The sequence below is a fragment of the Sarcophilus harrisii genome, chromosome 2 (genome assembly GCF_902635505.1).
Source record: "Sarcophilus harrisii chromosome 2, mSarHar1.11, whole genome shotgun sequence".
NCBI lineage: Eukaryota > Metazoa > Chordata > Mammalia > Dasyuromorphia > Dasyuridae > Sarcophilus > Sarcophilus harrisii.
Window position 1 is genome coordinate 429476918 of NC_045427.1, and position 23610 is coordinate 429500527.

The window sequence follows — 23610 nt, forward strand, 5'->3', positions numbered from 1 at the left end:
GTTCAATCTTACTTCTGATAACTGTTGCTCATTCGTAGGGGGAAGGTGAACCCAAAGCACAAACATAGCAAATGTCAAAGAAATCTATTTATACAAATTGTAGCAATTCAGAGAATTTATAAGTAGGAGAGTATATGCCAGATAATATAGAGTGAAGACAGCAAAATAATTCTCAACTAAGAAAGTCAATTCCAGATCTCACCAAAGGGAAAATTCTCTAACAAATGGGAATAAGGACATGATGGAGATTACCAAGACCTCTTGTGTCTTCTCAGAATCTTTTTTTTCAAACCTGAAAAAGGATTGACCTCTTCCATTTTTCCTTCTTAAAGCTAGAACCCAGAAGTGACTTAAATGACGTGAAGATTGAAGAGTTCTGAAGAAGACTGGATGAGTAAGGAGGCTCTCTCACTCTCTCCAATTCTACTCCAAACCTTACATAGAAAAGGGCAAATATCTCCTGTAGAGGGCCATAGTGGGGGAACTCTCGGTGAGATATAGGACCCTTCAGCCCAGAGGGAACCTGTTGACAATGTCTGGTTTGGCTCTCATCTCCCCTTGGGACATCTCAGCCTTCCTGAGAAGTCGGGGGCATGACAACCTGTGTTCTACTTGAAGCAGAGATACTTGCAGTAAAGAGGTATTTATATAATAATAGTAGGATGCTTATAGTTAGCACATGTGCAGTGTGCTGTAGTGATATAATCATACTAGATTTAGCACATGCTCAGTGTGCTGTGGTGATGTAATTTTATTAAGGTATTTAGGGCTGAAAGAATTTGAAATAAAGGGACTCCATATTTGACCATCCACTTGGGCCTCATCATTCCTCCTCTAAGACCAAGGACTCAGGCTGGTCCCAAGATCCTCCAGAGAGCTAGTCCCAGTGGTATATTTTGACACCCCAGCATGGGGGCTCTAAAAAGCACACTACAATCTCCACCAAAAAAGACAGTCATATACCAAAGAGCTTTGGGACAAAGATTTAGTATAAGGAACAGGGAGAGAAATCAATTGTCTATATACTCACCTGGTTCTGTTTCTCAAATGTAAATTCCTTGTATTGTTATTATACACAATACCATACAAATATGCATATCATATATTCCAGTGGTCCTCCCTTAGGTCCCTTGTACATATGAAGAATCCCAAAGACCCAGAACTTTGACAAACACAGGCTCAAAAGTCTCCTTCAATTAAACTAATGATATAATCTCCTTTAGTTTCCTCATCTATATAATAAGAGAGTTGTACTAGATCCTTTCCAGCTTATAATTTATGTTTTTATTTTTGTGTGGGGAGAGATTTTTGGAGGATATTCTATCAAACAATGAATTCATGTTGAAGATGTAGCCCTACCAAAATGCCTAGATATTTTTCACAAGAACTTTCATTGAGCCCTGCCTTTTTATCTTATGTAGAAAATGTCATATTCATTTGTGTAAAAATTATAAATAAAGCCATTGGGATATGAGAAAAGTCTTTGTCAAACATAAGGTCCTCCTGCCTAGTTTAGGCAGGCTACCAAGAGCATACATGATATACATTTTGTTGCTGTTGTTGTTCCTTACTTGGAAGAACTAATGAGTTCATCTCTAGCCAGATGATCCCCATCAGGATTTCTCAGAAAGGAGAAAATAGGATGAGACCAGAATGAATGAATTAATGGGGGCAGAGAGGTGGAATGTGTTAAGCACCTACTATGTGTCATGAACTGTCCATACAAATGTAGAAAGTTGAGTTACTCTGGAATCAGAAGACTTGAGTTTAAATTCTGCTTCTCATTCCATTTATATGATCCTGTGCAAGTCTTCTGCCTGACACCCTCAGGGATCTTTTCTAGCTCTTTATCTATGATCCTATGAGAGCATCTCTTCATACCATTTATGAAAAATGCATGCTCAATAGTCCTCGTTCTTCAAGGCCAAGTTCTGATGCCACTTTCTGCATGATTTAAGTCAAAAAGATACTTTTACTTAGGGTCTGACTATCCTAAAATACAAGATGGTTATTTCCTCCCTGGTCATAGGATAAAGGTTGCATAGGATAAATACAACAATGATTAGTTCATTAGATCATAGATCTAGAGCTGGAAGGGACCTCTGAATCTAGACTTATCAATTGTTTTGCTAACAGAGAAACTAGATCCAGACAAGTAAAGTGATCCAGATAATATCTGAGGCAGGATTTGAACCCCTATCTTCTGCTTTAAGAGTTCAAGAGATCTTTCCACCAGATCAACATGGTAAGAAACCAAGCCTGAATTCCAACCTAGAACTCCAGACTCCAAATCCCTTATTCTCCCCTCTAGAATATGTTGCATAAAATTAATTAATTAAATTGAAAATTAATTAATAAATAATGAAAAAGATTCATTGTTAAGCTCACTTTGTCTAGATTTCACCTTTGCCTTTCTACCACTCCACACTCATGCATACATGCTTTGAACCACAGCAAAGGCTTAATTTATGCAACTTCTTCCTATTCTCTCTCTCTCTCTCTCTCTTTCTCTCTCTCTCTCTCTCTCTTTCTCTGTGTGTGTGTGTGTGTGTGTGTGTCTCTCTCTCTCTCTCTCTCTCTCTCTCTCTCTCTCTCTCTCGGATTAAGTGATTTGGCCAGGGTTATGCAGCTATTCTCTAACTCAGGTTCTCCTGACTCCAGGACTAGAACTCTATCCACTCTACCATGCTGCATGTTCCCCCCTCCCCATTCAGAATTTGTTCACTAAAATGTTTTTTTTTTTTAATTCAGATGATTCATTCCTTCAAATTGTTATCAACCCTCAATGAGTCAAATCTTCTGAGGATTCAGCTGTCAATCTATTCTCCCCATTAGGCAAGATTATACATGAATTGACAGAATATTGAGGTGGGAGAGACGGAAGAATAGAACACCTATGGAAGGAGAAATCACTATCACTTTACTGTGCACAGAGGGAATAATAGTGGCCCACACTGTCTCATAATCACAGATGTGTCAACTACACATGGGAATTTGAAAGACAGAGAAGCTAAATTTGTCTTATTTTGTTTAAGGATAATTTTTGACCTCAGTTCTATAGCCAATCCAGTGGTCTTCACTTAGAGCAATGTACATCTGTGTAACTTGGACCAATGCACCATATTACATTGAAATTCATTAAAGATGACAAAAAACTTTTTGGCTACCATTTTGTTTCACAATGGTAGACTGAACCTTCAATCATAAAACCATTGTGGTTTCTCAGGCTCCTTCTAATTCTGAGATTCTGTAATGGCAGAGTTAGAGAAGACCTTAGAGATCTAAGCCCACCCCACATTTCTGTTTTACAGATTGCAGAGGTGAGACTCAGAGAATGAAAATGATATGATATTGAGCTTATGGATGAATTTTGCTAAAATTTCATCAAAATAGATAACTCTATTAAATGTTAGCACATATTGAGTACAAATTCTGAGACATACTTCTTCCTCTTCACCAGTTCTTCAAATTCCTAGTTTCCTTCCAGACTCAGTTCAAATTTCATTTCCTACATGAAACTTTTTCTGATCCTCCATCCCAATTTTTAGTATCCTCTCCCGATCTATTTAATTAAAATTTTAAAATAATATTTCCTTAGTGTTTATTTTGCATTTCTTCTCTGGATATGTCTTCTAGAATAGACTATGTCCCTTTGACATCAGATTTTGAATTGGGAATGAGAGGATCATGTCACTAGTGTCTATCCCTGTGCTTAATATGCAGTAAATGTTTAATTGATTTTTTTTGCATTAAATTGAAATGACATATATAAAGTGTTAAGCCAAGGATGCCTAATTTCACTCAGATAAGAAGCTCTTCTCCATTTTCCCTTCATATATAGTTGCTTAGTTGTTGTCCTTTGTTCTCAAAGAGATTCAAAATGATATCACTATTGATAGTGATGTTGAGATCAACGTACAGTGTATCTGACTATGACTGAAAAACCAAAATCAACTCGGAAGGCTCTACCACGGTTCAGACACAATAGTCCCTATTCATACATGGATATAACTTCAGAAACCATTTCCTCCGTGGGCTCAGATCACACAGAAAACACAACAGCTACAAAATCTTCTAAATATATAAGTGGAAAAGAACACAAGACATACGTTTTTTATAAACTTGCATAAAACAATTTAAAAATCTGAATAGTTTACAATTTAAAATTTTCTTTAAGACTTTATTCCTCCTTTAGATGATATTTGAAATTTCTTAAAATTTTTTTAATTAGGAGGCTTAGAAAAAACAAAAAAGATAAATAATTCAGGAATATTGAAAATGTTGCACAAACTCAATACAATGACAGATCCTGCTGTAAAACAGAGGCACCTTTTTTAAGCCATGCAAGAGTCTGATTATAGACCAAGGAAGAACTTTCGCACCGACAGCATTGCCAAATAACTGTTATTAACTTGTTTCAGTGTTCCGTAGTTCTTATCTAAAATTAAAGCAGTGGTAATAACAATACTTAGCATTTAGTAAGGCCTTTGTATTTTTCTGATTCTTTATGATTACTAATTAATATGCCCAATATCCCTGGATCTCAAGGAATCAGTTTGCTCCCCAACAATGAGGAGCCCCCAATTCCCTGTCTCAGGCCATCAAGACTTTATTCATACCATAATGAATGGTATTCATTGATGAATTAAAGGGATAGTTGGGTTGCTTTAGCTTCACCTTGGCTAGATAAAATCTGCACCACTTCCCTGAACCAGGATACCAATATCACTAAAGGTCTTCAAGTAAATATTTGTTGACTGAATACTTATCTGGCATGTTGCAAAAGGAGCTCTTGTTTAAAAAGAAATTAAATTATATAGTCTCTGAAATACTGTCACATATTCTTAGGAAATATAATCTCAACAAGCATTGTAATCTGTAATCTCTACTATTATGGGACGAAGCCTGCCAGATCTCTGGAGTTCAGGAATTTTGAGATGCAGAGGACTAAGCTGATTGTGTGAATACACTAAGTTTAGCATGACTATGATGAAACTCTTGAAATAATACTACCAGAGGGATCAACTAATCAAGAAAACAGAGCAGATCAAAGCTTGCCTGCCAATCACTGGAAAACCAGACCTATGAACAACAACAAAAACAATAATAATAATATAATGAGGCTTATGTTTGGAACATAGACAAATGTCTTAATGGAGGCAATCCCAGGAGATATTGCCCGGGGAAGACCATGGCTAGGCAGAATCTGAAATCACAACTCTCCAGGACTCTATTACAAGGAAAACAAAATTAAAATTCCTAATCAGAGGTGCCCTAGTAGATCTAGCATGTCTCCTCTTCTCCCCATGCTTGGTCCTTAAGCAATCACCAAGTACACTACTTCATGGGCCCACCCTTCAGCATCCTTTTATCAGGCAGCTGGTCACAGAGGGCTCATGGCCAGACATTGTCCTGATGCATCCCCCGCTGGAATCCAGTTATGCTTCTTCTGGGTTTCTCTTCCCACGTCTTAACAATAGGACATTGTTAAGTGCCCCTTTGAACAACACATGAGAGCAACTTTAAACAACTGCATTCGTGTGAAATACCCTCTGCTAATTCATGGTCACATTCTCTGGTTTTCTCTGGGCAGAGATGGCAAAAAAAGAGAAGAAATCCTTCCTAAGGTTTTGAGTTATTGAGAGAATAACTTTAAATCCTTAATAGATCAGAAACTTTAAATCCTTAATAGATCAAAGGACTGAGATCAGAAAGTATCTCACTAAATAACAATAATAATAGCAGCCCACACTTCTAAAATATTTTACAGCATACATGAGAGGCAGGGAGGCATAATGGCCAGAAAATTGACCTCAAAGTCAGGAAGATGTGAATTTTAATCTCATCTTACCTCTGATACATACTGAAAAGTCACTGAATCTCTCAATTCCCAGAGAAGTTAAGTTTCTAAATTACAAAGATACCCGCCTGTATTGATGGAATTTGTTTCCTCATTTGGGGAGTTCTCTCTATCAAAGAAATCACAAGTCTAGTCACTATCACTATCCTTATAAAGTATAACAAGGTAATTCCTCAATCATCCCTGTGAGGTATCAGTGGTACAAGTATTATAATCCATAATACAAGTGAGGAGACAGACTATGAGAGAGGAAGTGACTTTCTCAGAGTTGTACAGAAACCATCACAAAGAACTTTCAGCTCCTTCTGTGTAAGTCTGAGCTGTGATAGGGAGCAGGAGGTCACCTGTTATGATGGTCATGTGCTTAGGATCTATTCATCATGGAGTAAGTATATCAAAGAAAGGGTTAATTTCTTTGGATAAGGGAAAATGTAGAAGGAATTGAATGTCAGCACCTACATGCCTTCCCCAATCCAAAGAGCATGAAAAAGGAAAAGAATGAATGGTAAAGGAAAGACCTTCATTCCTTTCCATGTTCGGTTCCAATCAGATTTATTCATGAGTAAATTGCAATTTCACCCACGTTAACTACACATTCAATTAATCACAATTCCCAGATAACTGGTCTGGCCCACTGTACCTTTGACAAGGCCTTCCTCTTACCACATGCCTTCCATCCTTCAAGAAACCACAAGCATGGCTCAAATATGGAAAGAATTCAGAGTATGAAATCTAAAAGAGAGGAACTATGGCTCAAGTATTAATAAAAATACCTCAAGAAAGGATACAGGTTTAAAATAGCTTAAGGGAGAAAATGAGGTTAGGCAGCTGTGTTTCCAGAAAAAAAAAAAAAAATCTCAATGCTTTTCAAATTTGAAACATCCCTATTTGCACCTCTCTACTTACTGGTCAGATCCCCATGCCCAGGACCTAGCTTGATTATAAACCACATAGTCAGTATATTAGAATTGAAGAAGGTGCCATATTCTACCCCTCCAAATTATCTCTATCAGCATGCTTTGGTGCATAAAATGCCACCATTAGAGACTCCCTGTGGATTATGATATTGTATGGAATAAAAAAATATTGGATTATGTGGTCTGAATCTTTTATTATAAATATGTTTAAATCTAGGCCAGAGAAGGAAAATTATTCGCATAATGTCCCACAGTCCAGGAAAAGAACTTGGTATCTTGGTTTTCAGTCCACCATAGTCTTGGTGTATATGAATAGCACTGAGCTGCAGAACAGAAAGAATGGTACAGTGGATAGAGTGGATAGACTGGAGTCAGGAAGAGTCATCTTCCTAAATTCAAATCTGTCCTCAGACACTTATTAGCCATGTGACCCTGGGCAAATCACTTAATCCTATTTACTTTACTTTCTTCATGGAGGAGGAAATAGCAAACCACTCCAGTATTTTTGCCAAGAAAATCCCAAACAGGGACAGTCAAAGGCCTACGTGACTAAATAAATGAACAAAAAAAGTACGCTGATAGCAGAATGCCAACTTTTATTTTAGGCCACAGACCTTTCTTCAGTCCAATCCATGGAGGTTTATGTAATCAAAGCAAGTGTTTTTTTTTTTTTTTAGAAAAAAATTATTTCCCTAAAGTCTTCCTGATGCCCCAGTAAAACTTAGATATGGCCTTGTACTATCAAAGACCATACCACGGTACATCTTAGTTGATGGGGGTCCTACCAAGCTGGAATGCTTCTTTATACCATCCCATGAAGGATTATAGATCTGCCATTCAAAACAGCCTGGATAAAGTTTTAGGAAACTCATAATGCAAGTTAACTGGGAGAAGTTGGAGGCTTCTGTCCCAGAAATTCTCAGAGATGATATATTGAGTTTCTAACAGACAAGGATGGGTGGAGTAAAGGCAAACACCAACAAAAATCATAGCTCTTCAAGTTACTGAAATATGAGCAGGTAAATCTGATGCCCAGTTCAAAAGAAACATCTACTTTGGGCTTAATTATCCAGATTGCCTACACTAAAAAAAATACCCTAGATGTGTGGAACAACTGCTCAAACATACAATTTGGCATTTAGAATGACATTCTTACTACAACCCTATCATTTCAAATACAAATTCTTCAGCCTGGTAGTTGAAGGCCTGCAAAAATTAATTTTGGCCCCCTTTCCAAGTAAGTGTCATATTACTACTCTTCACACCCTCAGTGTTTTATCTACACTGTATTGCTTGATGTTTTCTGTGCACAATGCTTAATTTCCTATTGGCATATCTTTACGCAGACCCAGAATGGTCTCCTTCCTCAATTTTGGTTCTTAGAAGGCCTGGTTTTCCCCAATTGTTAGTGCTCCCCATTTCTTGAAATTATTTTGTACTTACTTGTCTTTATTCATGTTGTTTCTCTTCAAGAATATAAGCATTTTAGGAGTAAGTATTGTATTTTTATCTTTGTATTCCAAAAACCTAGTCTAGTCTATTGTATACAGTAGACAAAAATGATCTGTGAATAAGAATAGCTGCTCAGTACCAATTAAGCAATGCTGCTCTTTCCTTCCTTTTTCCCTTCTTTCCCTCTCTCCTTCCTTCCTTCCTTCCTTCCTTTTCTTCTTTTTCCCATCATTCCTTCCTTTTTTTCCTTCCCTCCTTGTCTTCTGACTTCTTACCTTCCTTTTTTCCCTTGCTCCTCTTCTGTCTTTCACTCTTCCTCCATCCACATGGGAAATCACACCCTTACACACAGGTGCTCTGTCCAAGGAATATAAATTTGTTGAAATGGAGCCCTGCTAAATTAGGCTTTGATAAAACCCATTCAGATTCAAATGGAACTACTTGACTATACCTTATACTCAAATCACTCTGCCTCTCACTGATAATAATAAGTCCCAACCCAAGCCTTTGGTGGTCTTTGCTTGGGTTTTGATGACTCAAAATGAGTAGAAATAGCAGTTGTTTGTGTTCTGGCCAGAAACTCAGAGATTTTTTTAGTTTGAGGCAGTAAAAGAAGTCATTTTTTGCCTCATTTCTTACCTAGCATTAATCACTTATTAAGCCTTGCTTAAGACAAACTGAAACCTGGGAAGGAGCTTAAAAAGGCCAGATCTCCCATTGCATCCAAGGCCATTTCTGGTTATCCTAATCTATAGCTTGCTACTGGAACCTGATGGCTCTGGAGAAAAGTGTGAGGCTGGTGACTTTGTGTAGCCCTACTTCACTTAAATTCAATTCACATGCAAGTCAAGACATCATCATCCCATGTCTTTGGTTTTCTTCAAGAATGAAGATCAAAACAATAACAAGAAGGCACTTCAAAGTGCTTTGGAGGCATTCATCATTTTGTATCTCTTTGCAGAATGGTACAGAACTTTGCTGGTGGGAGGTGATTAATAGAATCTTAGGCTTGAAGCTGGAAAGGAACTAAAAGATTATTGAATCCATCGCCTTCATTTTATCGAAAAGAAAAGTAAAGCCCAGAATGATTAAACAATTTCCTAAGAGCACACAGGTAGTACCTGAGATAGGATTTGAACCCAGCTTTTCCTGCTTCTGAGTCCAACAGCCTACCCACTGTGCTCCATGATAACAGATATTTAGTATGATGAAATGAACTCTAGTATTCGACATAATGGATATTCCCAATTTGATTCTGCCCTTCTGGAGTTCCACTTGGCACTTAAGAGAATACGAGAGTCATTGGTTAATAGATTTGCCCTTGAATCATTAAGGATCATCATTTTTCCCCAGACCTAGAAATGCCCACAGAACCTTTAACCATTGGCAGGATAGGATGATGCCACATTAAGAAAAAATATCTCCATTGCGTTTTATATAACTGTTCTTTACCTCCTCTCCCAATGTGGTCAGGCAATTTTGCTGTGGTCCTCAGAATAGAATTTTACTTCGTTGAGAAATTTTTTAAACTTGATTCATCAGTTCTCATAAATGCCTTAGGGATCAATAAGTGGCACACAAATGTTCTACCCTTTATTTCGTAAGTGGGAAAATTGGAGGATTAAACCAGGTGGGAGAGTTATCCATTTGTTCATTCATCCCGTAAGTATTTGTTGAGCCTTGCCTGCATGCCCACTGTGAAGCTAGACCAATTCTATGGACCCAGAATATATTGACAAGGGGCTCCTAGCTCTCTGACTGTTCCTTTAATACATTTTTTTCCCTCTGAAGTTTGGAATTCTCTTCCTGGACCACAAACTCAAAGTTTTGGCTTCTATTTCCTATCTCCAGAGATACTCACTCATCAGCAAGGTCATCCTCAGTCAGTTGTCTATAACAGTGTACAAATTACTTTATTATAGCACATTCTGGGGAAATTTATGATCTATTTTAGAAAAAGAGAACTAAATATGTAGTGAATAGGAATCATTGACTGGGAGTTCTTAAATCACCCCATTGCTTTACAATATCATTCCAGCTAAGTGAAAATTATGTGGGGAGGGGGCTTAAGGATTAAAGAAATGAATAGTCTAGTCTTCCACAAGTAAAGAGAAAAGGTTTTGGGGAAATTGGTGAAGAACAGGAGAGAAAGAGAGCTACAGACTGAGAAAATTATTTAAAAAATAGCAACATGGGAATCATCAGGAGTATGCTTGTAAATGTTTAACAACCAGCTTTCTGAAAACAGAGGACACACTTTTATGTTTAATCTGCATTATTAACATCATTTTTTTAAAATATAGACAATCAAAAAACAAAAAATTAATCCCTGCTTTGTAGCATTTGCTGATTTCTGAGGAATAAAAGTTCAAATTAAATTTAACAATCAGCTCTCATGAACTGGTTGAGGTGGATCCAGCACTTAGGATTTTCAGGTTTCATCACTCTTCTTTCTACTTCCTTCTAGATACTCTGAGAGCTCAATGATCATTGCTTTTTGGAATAAGGAAATTCTCTACTTCATTAAGAAAAGTCATGAAAGTATCCTTGGAAAGTATCTGCATTAAAGTCACAATTAAAACACAAGCTATCAGGAAACAAAGCTACTGTAGTCATTTCTCTTTCATTTTGGACCAGATCTGAGATTTTTTGGTATAAAGAACTTCTACCAATGAAAATGAAAAAGTAGCATGCAATCTATAGTCTTATAGAATTATCTGAGAGCACTGACAGTTAAAAGATCACACAGCTAATATGCGTCAAAAGGGTTGGGGTTATAGGATCATGAATTTAGAGCTAGAAGGAACTTTAAAGGTCATTTAGTCTGAATCACTCATTTTACAGATGAAGAGATACAAAGAAGTTCAATGAGTTGCCAATGGATCATACAGCTAGTGACAGACACATGGTTTGAGCTCAGGTCTTCAGATTCTAAGGCCACCTCATGAGTCACTAAGCCAAGCTGCTATATTAGTCATTATAGGATATCTAAGTTACAAGAAATCTTAGATTTCATCTAACTTAATCCCCTATTTTACAAAGAAGGAAAATGGGGCCCCACGAAGAGACACAACCAAGAAGTAATGCAAAGAGCCCTAGGTTTGAATTCAACAGGTCTTAATATTACTCTGCAACTCATTTACTCGTTTACAGGCAAATTCATTTCCTCTCTCTCACCCAGTTTGTACTAAGTAATCTCTAAGATTCTTTCCAGTTTTAAATCCTACAGGCCTAGAGCAGTTCTCTTGATTCCCACTTTGGTATTCTTCCTATTCTAGACCCCAATTATATTATTTCAACATCACTTAAATCAAGGATCTGTTATTTAATTGGTGTGGAAATTCCCTTCACTTACTCATATCACTATCCTATAACTTAGTGTATAAGTCCTAGAGAATTATCTGAGAATCACTGAAGTTAAATGATACCTTTATGTATGTATCTATAATTGTAGATACATACATAAAGAAAGGACTCTGTTACAGAGCTGTATTTGGCTGTTCTATATTATAGATATCATCAGCCTCATCAAATGTTTGCTAAAGATCTAAAGTGTTCTGGACTTTATACTTGGCACTGAGGGATATGAAAAGGTAGAAGGCATAGTCCAGTGATCTTCAAGGTTTCACAGGTTTTTTTTCTTAGAAATAAATAATACTTAAATAATGTTTTTTTTAATTTAAGAAGTAATTTTTTCACTACCTTCCTTGGGGTAGCCAGTCAGTAAGCAGTTATTAAACACCTACAATATGCCAGGCATTGTACTAAGCAGTGGAAATACAAAGAAAAAAAAAAACAAGTTCCAGTCCTCAAGGAGCTCACAATTAATGGTAAAGACTACATGAAAATAAATAGATACAAACTATACAGAGGATAAATAGGGAATAATTAACCAAGGTAAGGCATTAGAATTTTAAAGGGTTGATAAAGGCTTATTTTACAGTCTAAAAAACTGAGGCTTAAAGAAATGGAGCAAGAGGCTGACCTCAGCCCCCAGGCTCCTGACTCAAAATCCAAAGACCTTCCTTCTAGTCCACACTGCCTTTCCAGAAATTCAGGCTCAACACATGTACAGATAGTTAACAAACCAAGGTAGTCTGGACACACTGCCAAACAAATGATACAGGCAGCAAGTGCCCTGATGAAAGAGAACCACATGAAACATTATCTAAACATCTACAATAATTACCAGAAAGATGGAATCAGTTTCCTCTCAGAGCTGCCAGACAAATAAGCTGTTATCTCTGGGCTAACTCTCAAAATGTCCACAGGGTGATAGGACTGAATCTTAAAACAGAAACATAACCTGGACTGTTTCCCAATGGTCTTATTGTACCTGTATTGGAAACCAGACTTCCAAACTCCACCCCACCAGAGGGGGTACCAAGTATAACCAGAACACAAAAGATACCTGGGGAAGGGCAAGAAGTTCTTCCTGCTACCCCCCTCCCCAAACTCCCCAGGTTTTAGCAGTCAGCACACCCAGGAAGGAAATACCAAGAAAAGTGACTTGCCCTTTCTGAAGCTAGAAGCTCACTTGTGTCAGAGTTTTAGTGCACTAAGTTTGCCTTAGGGTAACAGGGCATTGGAAGCTTAGCTGTCTGCCAACAGCAGCTACCCTTCTCCCAGATCTCCCTCTTGTCATGTTGTCCTTTTGCTCGCATCACGGTGGTACACAGGCAGTGTCGCTGCTGGCAGCTCCAGTGGTTCCCCAAGTCATTGTCCAAGACAGACATCTTTCTGAAAACATTCCAGACAAATGAACAAAAGGCAGAAGGGAAAAGAGATAACCCTCTAAGGGTATTAAGGGATAGGTTTGAGCCAGAAAAAAAAAGTTTATAGAACTGAATGACCAGCAAGAAAGTTAATGGGAATAGAAATGTGCCCTGTACACAACACTCTACCTCTTAGAAGTCTCATGCCTGGACATCTCTTCAGCCTCACTCCACCTCCTGGAATTCATTGGTCCATTTAAGGTTCAACTCAATGGCCACCTCCAAAAGACATTTTCTAATTCCCTCTTTACTAACATGCCCTGCCATGAATCAGTCTGTTTTTATTTTTTTCCTATTTTGTGTTTATTTTTCTGGGTGAACACCATTTTGCCCTGGGTGGAACATTACTTGCTTGAAAGGAGGAGGTTTTAAGTTTTCATCTTTGTATGTATGCTCCCTCCCATTATGTCTGGCACCTAGAAAGCACCCTGTAAATATTTGAATTAAGTTGATATGGCCTGAAAAATCATATCAAATTGCTCAGTCCCAAACGTTATCTTTATACCTGGCAGGTCTGTATTTGCCATGTTTCCTGCTTCAACTCAAAATCGGGATTCACAGAAGTCTCATCTTTAAACTAGCCTCTACTCATCTTGTCCCTTCCCTTTTCCTCTTCCTTTCAAGTAGCCTCCCCAAAGTAGCCCTTCCCATTGTGACAAATGAAGCAGTAAGAGTGGCTGTAATTTAACTCCTTGCATCTACTTAAAAAACCACCCTAATTACTGGGTAATGGGTCCACTGAGGCAAGAGGCACTGGGTGAAATCTGCCCGCAGGGCATTGCTATAGTTCATCTGTCCGCTCCCTAATAGCACTCTAAAGTTCACCCTTATAAACATGTCACCCAGTCTATAATTAAGTGACTGGTCATTAGGTAACATGTGTGGTACCTGTGGGTCACATATCAGTCAGCAGGTGATGGATCTTTAGCCGATATTTGGGCCGGCTCCATAGCTCTCTGTCGCCGAGAGCCTGACATTCCTCACAGACGCAGCTGAACTGAGGGCGATCGGGCTTTCCAGTCAGGTAGGTTTTCTGAGCCATGACAAAGCAGGCTAGCAAAAAAGGCTGAGGACAGGAGGAATGGGGGACACACACGCCACTTCTTGTATCGGGAATGAGCTTCCCTAGAAGCCCTCCAGAATGTCTCTTCCATGAATAGCACCATCTACATCAGCTCCCAGAGGGCTTCAAGTGAACCATCAGCCAGGATATGACAGGCAGTAAGCAGGATAATCATCATTCGCCCTTGTGTGATGCTCTTACTTCAAGACTTGTCCCAGATACCTATTAGCTACTTGACAATGAGAAACTAAGACTTAATTACAAATGTGTTGCACATCTGCTTTGAGAGAGGTTTCCACAAATAACTGATGAGAAATAACAAGCAAAATTGTGTGCAAATAGGTCCTTTACAAATGTTTATTGAGTTTGAGATAGATTCCATTATTTCCATTTTATTGATGAGGAAACTGAGGTTCTCCTCACTCCAAATTTAGCACTCTGCTCTATACAATACATGATGACACCTCTCTCCCTCATTTCTTAGAATTCAGTGTCTGGTCCACGATCTTCCTCTCTTTCCCAATCCTTATCTTCATTCTGAGGGACCTCAGTATTGAGAGTATCCTCTCAAACTCTTTGCTGCCCAGTTGATCAATCTCAATTCTCATGTCCTATATTTTCACTTCACCTGCACCATCCTGCCATCAGAGGAAAAAGGAGAGAAGTGGAGGGTCATCACCTGTAGACTATTTCCTCCAGAAATCTGATGGAGGAAAGGAGGTGAGAGAAAGGATAATAGCTGGCAAAGGACATGAGGAAATGGGGGATTGGTTTTTTCTTTAAAGAATTAGAGAAATGTGGGTATATTTGTAGGTAATTAAAAGGAACCAGTGCCAAGGGAGCTACTGAAGATCATAAAAAAGGAATGAGTGAAGGATCACTGTGATACAGTAAAAAAAAACATTCTAGAATGAGAACCTTGATTCAAATACTAAATGTGACACTTACAACTAAATATAATCTTGGATAATTTACTTAACCTCCTACATCTAAGTTTTCCTATTTACAAAATCAGGTAAGTGTTTGGGTAAATGGATTCTAAGGTACCTCCCAGATCTAAGAATCGATTAGGATAATGAACACTCACCATCATGCTGGGCTATCATCCAGTGGATAGAATAAGTGAATGATGAAAGGCAATGTGATGTAGCAAAAAGAGATCAGGAAGACCTGGATTCAAGTCATGTCTCTGACAACATAATGGTTATGCGACTCTAGACAAATCACTTCTTTTCCATGCTCTGGGCAACTCTCCTAGACTCTTAAGTTTCAGAGAAGACTCAGATCTATCTTGATTCAGACAGTCCCTGAAGTGGGAAATCCCTATGGTAACGAAATCACAGGGCCAAGCTGTAGTTCTATAAGAGCAAGGCAGACTCACAAGTTACCTAGATGAAAGCCCTTTCCTTCCTCCTTCAACGTGGTATTCTTTCATTTCCATCCGGCTCAACCCAGTTCCCCCCCTCCACCAAGTTCCTCCTCCAGTTTTGTTCTCCCTTTTCCCCCATCTGGAATCTCCATTTTATCATTAACACATTTCCACTCATTTTAGACATCTCCTCTCACTCTCCTTCTATCTCTTAGCATTCATAGAAACTTGACTCTTCCCAGAAGACACTGACCTCTTGGTCACCTTCTCATATCATGGCTATACCTTTGTTTCATCTTCCCCCACCTTCTTCATTGACAGACTGGGTCAAGAGGAAAAATAAGCACATTCTGTGCTCCTCATTACCACTTTCAGAATGGTTTTCTGAATCCACTAGATATTCTCTTTCTTCACTTCACTGCATTCAGATATAACACTCTATCCAGATCCTGACAGCAGGATTATACATTTAGGACAAGACATAGAAACTATTGGGTCCACTAGGTCCAGGGAGATGAGGGGACTTGCCCAGAATCATGCACATATTAAGTGTCTAAGACAGGCTTTAACCTATATCTTCATGACTCCCAAGTCCAATATTCTATATAATAAATCTCAATGCCTCCCCTTCTTTATTTCTTAAGAACTTCAATGGCTGATTTACAACCTTCCTCTTCTTTACAATCTTTATCCTCATTCTTAGATCTCTAACTCCCTCTCCTTCTCCCTCTCCTTCTTTTCATCTCTTTCTCTCTGTCTGTCTGTCTCTCTCTCTCTCTCTGTCTGTGTGTGTGTGTGTGTGTGTGTGTATGTGTGTGTGTATGTGTGTGTTTCTTTTTCTCTCTGGGTCTCTTTCTCGCTATACTATTATGTGTGTATATATGTGTATGTGTGTGTATATATGTATGTATATGTATACATACTTATATGTGTGTATTGATGTCCCCTCAAACGCTTTAGCCTCCCAGTCCATCAATCTCAGCTCCCATGATCTATTTCTTCACTTCATTTCAGACAAATCTCCAAATGGATGTTCCCTAGTCAACTCAAATTTACCACATCCAAAGCAGAGATCATCATTTCCTCCCAAAACCCTGGCCCTTTTCTGTCAAAGATTCCACTATCCTTCCAGTTTCCCAGGTTTGCTGGGAGCTACAGCTGACTCTTCCTTCTCCCTTAACCCAATCATTTGCCAGCCTTATTAATCCAATTTACCTCACATTTCTCCCAGTGGCCCCCTTCTCTCCACTCACACAGCCATTGTCCTGGCTCCAGGCCCTCATCCCTTCTTATCTGACCTATTTTAATAGCTTCCTAATAGACCTCCAAGCTTCGGGTCTCTCTTCTGACCAATGCATATATGCAGCTACAAAGTGGATATTTTTTAAAACACAGGTCTGACCACACAGTTGCCTACCCAAGAAGCTTCAGTAGCATCCTGTTACTTTTAAAATAAAACAAGAGCTCGTCTGTTTGGCATTTAAAGTCCTTCCTAATATGGCTCCAATTCAACTTTCTAGACCATTTTCATACAATCCTGCATGTCACTGTCCTGATGCTTGCTCCTCATGCACATCCCACCTCTTTAATTTTGCACAGGCTATCTTTCATTCCTGGGTTGAGAGAACAAAAGTAAATGAACTCTGAGTAAGAACCTGAGGAGGCCTTCTCCCTCCCCCCAACTATATGGGTTTTACTATATAGACTTAGTGAGGCTATTTTGGCTGTTCAGAGAATTTTCCCCTCTATCTTTTCTTTCTTATTTTCTCAATAAGATATAGCTTAACTATTATTTCCAGATAACAGAATATATGCATTGTAAGGAGAACACCACTAGGATTTAGAAAATCTAGTACCATGTCCCAACTCCACACTAACCAGCTATGTGACCTTAAACAGATCAATTGAAACTTCTTGGACCATGATTTCATCTTTGAAATGGGGATAATAATAGCTGTTTTTGCTTTCACAGGATGATTTAGTTCAACAAACATTCATAAAGCTACTTCTACACACAAAATTCTTGTGCCAGGGGCTGAGGGAAATACAAAGACACATTAGGGGTGATTCCTTAAGGAATTTACAAGTTAACAGAAAATACAAGACATGGACAGAATCGTAATATAATAAATAAAATAAAATATCTGAGAAATTTTGAGTATCCTGAGAACTGGGGTAGTGAAATATCACTTCTGGTTGAAGAGTGAAGAGGAGGGAGGAGAACTGCAGTGTGGCACAGTGCAAAAAGTCACAATCCTGAATTTATGGGCCTGAGTTTAAATACTCTGTCACTTAATACCTGGGTGACTTTAAACAAGTCATTTAACCACTCTCAGTGTCCTTATTTGTAAAATGAGTCCACTTCTACTTCTCAATCTTTGATCTCAACACTGATAAAGGCCTCCTAGAAAAAGGTAACATATGAACTGGATGTTAAAGGACAGTCTGAACTACATTAAATAATATCTAGTAAAGCATTTCAAAAATAGTAAAACTTACAAATGTGACATACTATTATCAGAGAGTGAATTAAAATTTAAGACATTTAAGAAAAGTATGTATTGGTGCTCTTACAGAAAAAGCCATGGACTTGACGTCATAAGCTCCCAGATTCAAATTGCTGCCTTTTTTACTTAACTACTACCTGTATGATATTGGGTGACCCTCTTCTTTTCTGTGGCCCTTAGTTTTCCCCTCTGTACAATCAGAAGATTGACTAAAGAGGTCAAAGACGAAAAGAAAGCTCCCATATACAGCAAAATATTTATAGAAATCCTTTTTATACCATAAAATACATGGAAATAAAGGAGATACCCATCAGATAGGGAATGGCTAAACAAGTCACAATTATTGTTCAGTAGTGTCTGAGTCTCCAGGACCTCATTTGGGATTTTGAAGCATGAATAGATTTACATGAACCCAGGCAAAGCAGAACTGGAAAAGTACATAAATAATAACTACAATATAAATGGAAAGATCAGCAAACAAACAAGGATGAAAAACAAAAAAAAAAAACAAATATTTTATAATTATAATAACCAAGCAGAGCTCTAAAGAAAAGATGAAAAAATGCACTTCTTCCTTTGAAGAGTTGGGGAAGATAAATATGTAATTAAAGGCAATCCAGCACAGTGGAAATCATATTGACTTTTGAGGCAGAGAACCTGGATTCAAATCCTTTTCTACCACTCTTATGTTATCTTCAACAAGTCTCTTAATTTTTTTGGACCTTAGAGGGGAAAGGTAAAGAGTATTCAGTAGCTTCTATGTATTTTATAAACATTATCTCATTTAATCCTCATGACAACCCTGGGAGATAGGTGCTTTTATTTTCCCCCATTTTACAGTTGAGGAAACTGAGGCAGCTTGTTTAAATGACCTACTCAGAGTCATACAGCTAGTAAGTGTCTGAGGTCAGATTTGAACTCACCTTTTCCTGACTCCAGGCCCAGCACTCTATCTATTATTCCACCTAGCTCCCATTTTTATATAAGGGGGTTAGATTAGATGGTTTCTAATGTCCTTTCCACCTCTAAATCTGTCATCTTGTCATCCTAAATCTGTCAGTCTTCATTTATATGTTTTGTTAGTTTTTCAGGGAGGAAAAAAAGGCATTTGAACTAAATCATCCTCTCAAAGTCTCCTCCAGGACTAAATTCTTTGATTACTCCCAGTAATAGCATAGGGAGTCATTGGGTGAATTGAATATGGAGGGAGTCAAAGTTCTGACCATCTTCCCAGCTATGCTCTAGCCAGGATACAGGATGGTAGGATTAATTTCTTCACCTATTCTCTGCCTTTGCTTCTCCACCTTGGAAACAAGACATGGATACTTGCCAATTACATCTCTCAGGGACAAGGCACATAGAAGTAAGATCATATCAGGTACGTGCTTTGAATGTTTGGTTGACAGCTGTATTAATAGTATAATGGAATTATCTTTTATATAAAAAAACCCCATAGTTACCACAATAAATCAAGCTGCAGGTGACATACAATAAGACCTCTTTCTTTCCTTTCCTCCTCTCACTCACACACAAAATTATTATAGGATGTGACTGTTAAGACAGGAATATGATGTTCATCAGCAGAGCTGGGGTACAGACCATATAATTCTGCAAAGTATGCTCTTTAAATTGGCCCAACACTAATCGTGCTGTGTTTGACAGCTCAAAGAGATGGGCTGTAAGAGAGCTGACTTTCTGCCATTCTCTTCATCCTTCAACCCCCTTTCCTCCAGAAAACTCAGGCTGCTCCAGAGAAGTTAGCAGAGCCCAGGGCCTGCTCTGGGTGGGATATCAATCACCCATGATGGATGGGTATCCTATAACAGGGTCACTCGTACCTTGGCAGCGTATCGAGCTGCAATGCTGGTCCTCATTGAAGGCTGACGGCTGATCCATATGGTTCAAGTCCAATCAGAGCGGTGATTTCTCAGTCTTAAGGACCCTTTCAGTCTGGCATGTCACACACCCATGGCTAGAGTCTGGGCAAAATCTTCTAGTCTCCAGTCTTTCTATGAAATGCTCAACATCCTGTGCAGAGGCTAGGGTCTGTCAGGGAATTTTTAAAAGCTTTTCATGTAGAATAACAAAAGGCTGCATATTTAAAACAGCTTCCAACTTAGAAGAAGACATCAATTCTTGGATTCTACTGCCTATGGAGGCTTTTCTTAGGCTTACAGATAACGATGCCTCTTAAGGAGGCTGCAGATCCTGTTCTCAACTCATCATGACCCCTCCATTCACCCTTGGCTAAAGCCAGAACTCCGGCCAGATGGGACCAGAAACCAAATGTATAACAATACCTATGTCTAGCTGGAAACATGCCCAAGCTCATGATGAAGGAGGCAAAATCCAACAAGCATTTATTAAGTTACTATTGTGTGCCAAAGAACACTAACAAATCATAATTCTATGCCTCTTCTTAATTCTCCTACCACAACCACCAATTTTTCTGAAATCCAGTAGAGTTCACCTTGATGAAACTTGTTATAACAAGGTATAATAAAATCATGAAAACATAGCAGAATTACAAAATTAAAATATAACTATCCAGGACATAGATAAGTGGAGCAATGTGATAATAAATTATATATATATACATATATATATATATATAAGTACATACATACACACATGTGTCTACATATCTATATTTGTATATAAATATATTCATATATTAGTAAATATATTTTAAAATACATATACAAAATATATTTTATACATAACCTAAGTTCACAATTTCATATACAAGCCGCTTTTCCATTCTTTTTATCTTTTAAATTGTTCATGTTTGTTGATATTTGTACAATTCATAATAAAATAAAAATTCAGATTATAAATGATACCTTCTCTTACATCTTTTAGAAGATAACCAGGATTATAAAATTAAATTATAGCTTTGAGTCTTAATTTCCTGAACTATGACCACAATTTTTAAGATTTGTATATAGACATATCTAAGTATGCTATCTCCATGTCTCTGTTTTTCTGCCTCTGTCTCTCTGTCTGCTCCCTTAAACACACAGAAACACATTCTCTTATATAGTTAATGATACCCAGACATAGGACCACAGAGTCCCTCACTACCTCTCACTTTCCTCTAATAGAAAAATTGTTCAAAAGATTGTTTTTTTTTTGGGGGGGGGAGCGGAAGTGAGAAAGGGAAAAGGAATGAGACAGAGGAAGAAAAATTGAGGAGAGAGTGAATGAGAGAGTGAGAGAGACAGAGACAGAAGGAGGGGGGCAGAGGGAGGAAGAGAAAAAGAGAGGAGGGAGAAAGAGAGGGAGAGGGAAGGAGGGAGGGAGAAAGAGAAAGGAAAGGAAGGAGGAAGGGAGAGAGACGGAGGGAGAGAGGGAGGGAGGGAGGGAGAGGAGACAAAGAAAGAGAGTGAGAGAGAAAAGAGACAGATAATGTCACCTTCTAGAAAATGCAGTCTAAATGAAATGCCATCTCAGACGGTCAAGAAAGAACTAAAGAAGCAAAGAGACAGAGACAGAGAAAAAAGAGAGAAAAAGAGAGACAGAGAGAAGAGAGAGAAAGAGAGGTGGGGGGAGAGGGGACAGAAACAGAGAGAGACAGAGAGGAGAGACAGAGAGAGACAGAGGGACAGAGAGAAAGTCACCTTCTAGAGGATGCAATCTAAATGTAATTCAATCTCAGACACAGTTAAGAAATAATTAAAGCAGTGGGGCACAGTGGAGAGTGGGGATAAAAAGAAAAGAGAAGAAACCAAGGAAAGGGGAAATACTAGGAATGAGACTTATAATTAGATTTTATCCCTTTCCCATTCCCCAGGAGCCTGACTGTGGGATCCTAGCTAAGAACCTTGGCCCAGACTAACAAACCATGGCCTACATACGCAGCTGCTGTGAACTTAAACAGAGCCCCTGAGGCCTGACCAGAGAAGCCTTGGAGCTGAGCAGTAACTGGTGCTGGCAAAAAAGTGATTTGAACCATGTTAGGGTTTTTAATTTTTTTTTCCTGTTGGATACTAGGAGTAGCCATTCTAGTCTCTTCTCAAAATTAATCAGATAATTCATTATCTTCCCTATAATTCCTTCCCATGCTTAGCCAGCCACAGTAATAATTCCCCCTCTCCTTGTGTGAAGGTAAGGACAGGGCATGATGGGCCTTTTCCAGACTAAGATAATGGATGGAGACTCAGAGTATCAGGATTCAGGGCTGAACCTGAGCCAGTAGGACATGGAGCTTCTGTTCTTGATGGGGTAAGAAAGGCATGGGCTGGGCCAGCCCAGATGGACACCACTAACCTACAAATACTTGGCCATGTTCTCTGCCAACTTTGTGTCCTCCAGATAGCACCATAGGAAAGAAAATTCCTACAAAAGGAAACAAATTCAGAGCATGAACATGATATGGACTAAAACATGCTGAATTCAAATTGTGCTTATGCTTCTTTCCATTAATCTTGGAATATCATTCTCTGAGCTTCAGTTTTGTGTTCTATATAAAATAACCAGGTGGAACTATATGGCCAAGATCCTTTATGACTCAAAATAAATTCTACCATCCAAAAGCATCCTTGTGTTTATAATGATTTTTAGTCCCATTCCTGAAATTTTTGGCATAAGGAGCTTCCCAGTGAGAAAATCCCCTCTACCAATGATGATTAGCAAATGCTCTGCAAACTCTTAAGAGAGTTCCTTAGGGCACTAAGAGGTTAAATAATTTAGGTAGGGTTACACACAACCAGTATGTACCAGAGGCAGGATTTGAACTCTATGTTCACTGTTCCATGTTGCTTCTTATTTATAATATCATTAATCATACTAATAATTGATATTTCTATAGTAAGGTCTATACATTTCATTTGAAATATTCATGATAGCCTTGTTATATAGATAGAACAAAGTTATAAAAATTGACAAAGTTTGTCTTTTCAGGTGTCCAGCCCCCGCTATCAGTCTTCTCCCTGTCCTACCCCCTAATACCTAGATGCCTCCACCCATATCTGATTTCCTCCCCCTTCCATTCCCCACCATGATATTCCAAGTCTTTTTTCTTTCCCATTAAAATGTCCCCTCCTGTGTTTCCTAGTAGATGACAGAAGGCAATCTGATCAGCTAGCTCCTAGTATCATCTCTGTTTATGTGTTACTGGCCAATCAAAGAGTTGTATGTCTTGGGTCTGACAGTAGTGCATATTAATGGAGGTCTCCGATGCCTTGCATCAGCATACTGGCACAGGGCATTTTATACATAATAAGTACTTTTAAAAGGGACAGCAGGGGATTGAAATCTGAAGTCAGAAAACTGGGCTCCAATGCTTGCTTTGCTTCTTGTTCTCCATTTGATGTTGGGTCAATCATTTGATTTCTCTGGGTTTCAATGGATACTAAGATCTCTTGGGCATCTAAACCTAAAATCTGAATTGAATTGAATATGAAATTCCAGGCTCTGTGGAAGTCCAAAAGAAGGGATATTTGGGAAAAAGAGCTTTGTTTCTATAAAAGTGATCCATCTTGTACAATTTGGGAACACAATTGGGAATTACGCAAATCGTGACTAAAATGTTTACCCTTTGAACCAGAGACTCTGTTGAACTTTTCCAAAAGAACTGTCTGAGCTGGAGACCAGTACATATCCCTTTTTGAGGATTCATCTGAAGGCATTTTGCCTTTGCTGTTGCCTTCTATGTTTGTGTTCTGA

At 38.5% G+C, this 23610-nt stretch overlaps 1 long non-coding RNA gene across 1 annotated transcript; it reads left to right on the plus strand.

Annotated features, from left to right (window-relative positions):
- The first annotated feature begins 293 nt into the window (after positions 1 to 293).
- On the plus strand, positions 294 to 3168 carry LOC116421155. Its single transcript, XR_004231462.1, has 3 exons — positions 294 to 394; positions 2137 to 2245; positions 2752 to 3168. It is a non-coding gene; the product is annotated as an uncharacterized LOC116421155 (long non-coding RNA).
- The last annotated feature ends 20442 nt before the right edge of the window (positions 3169 to 23610 follow it).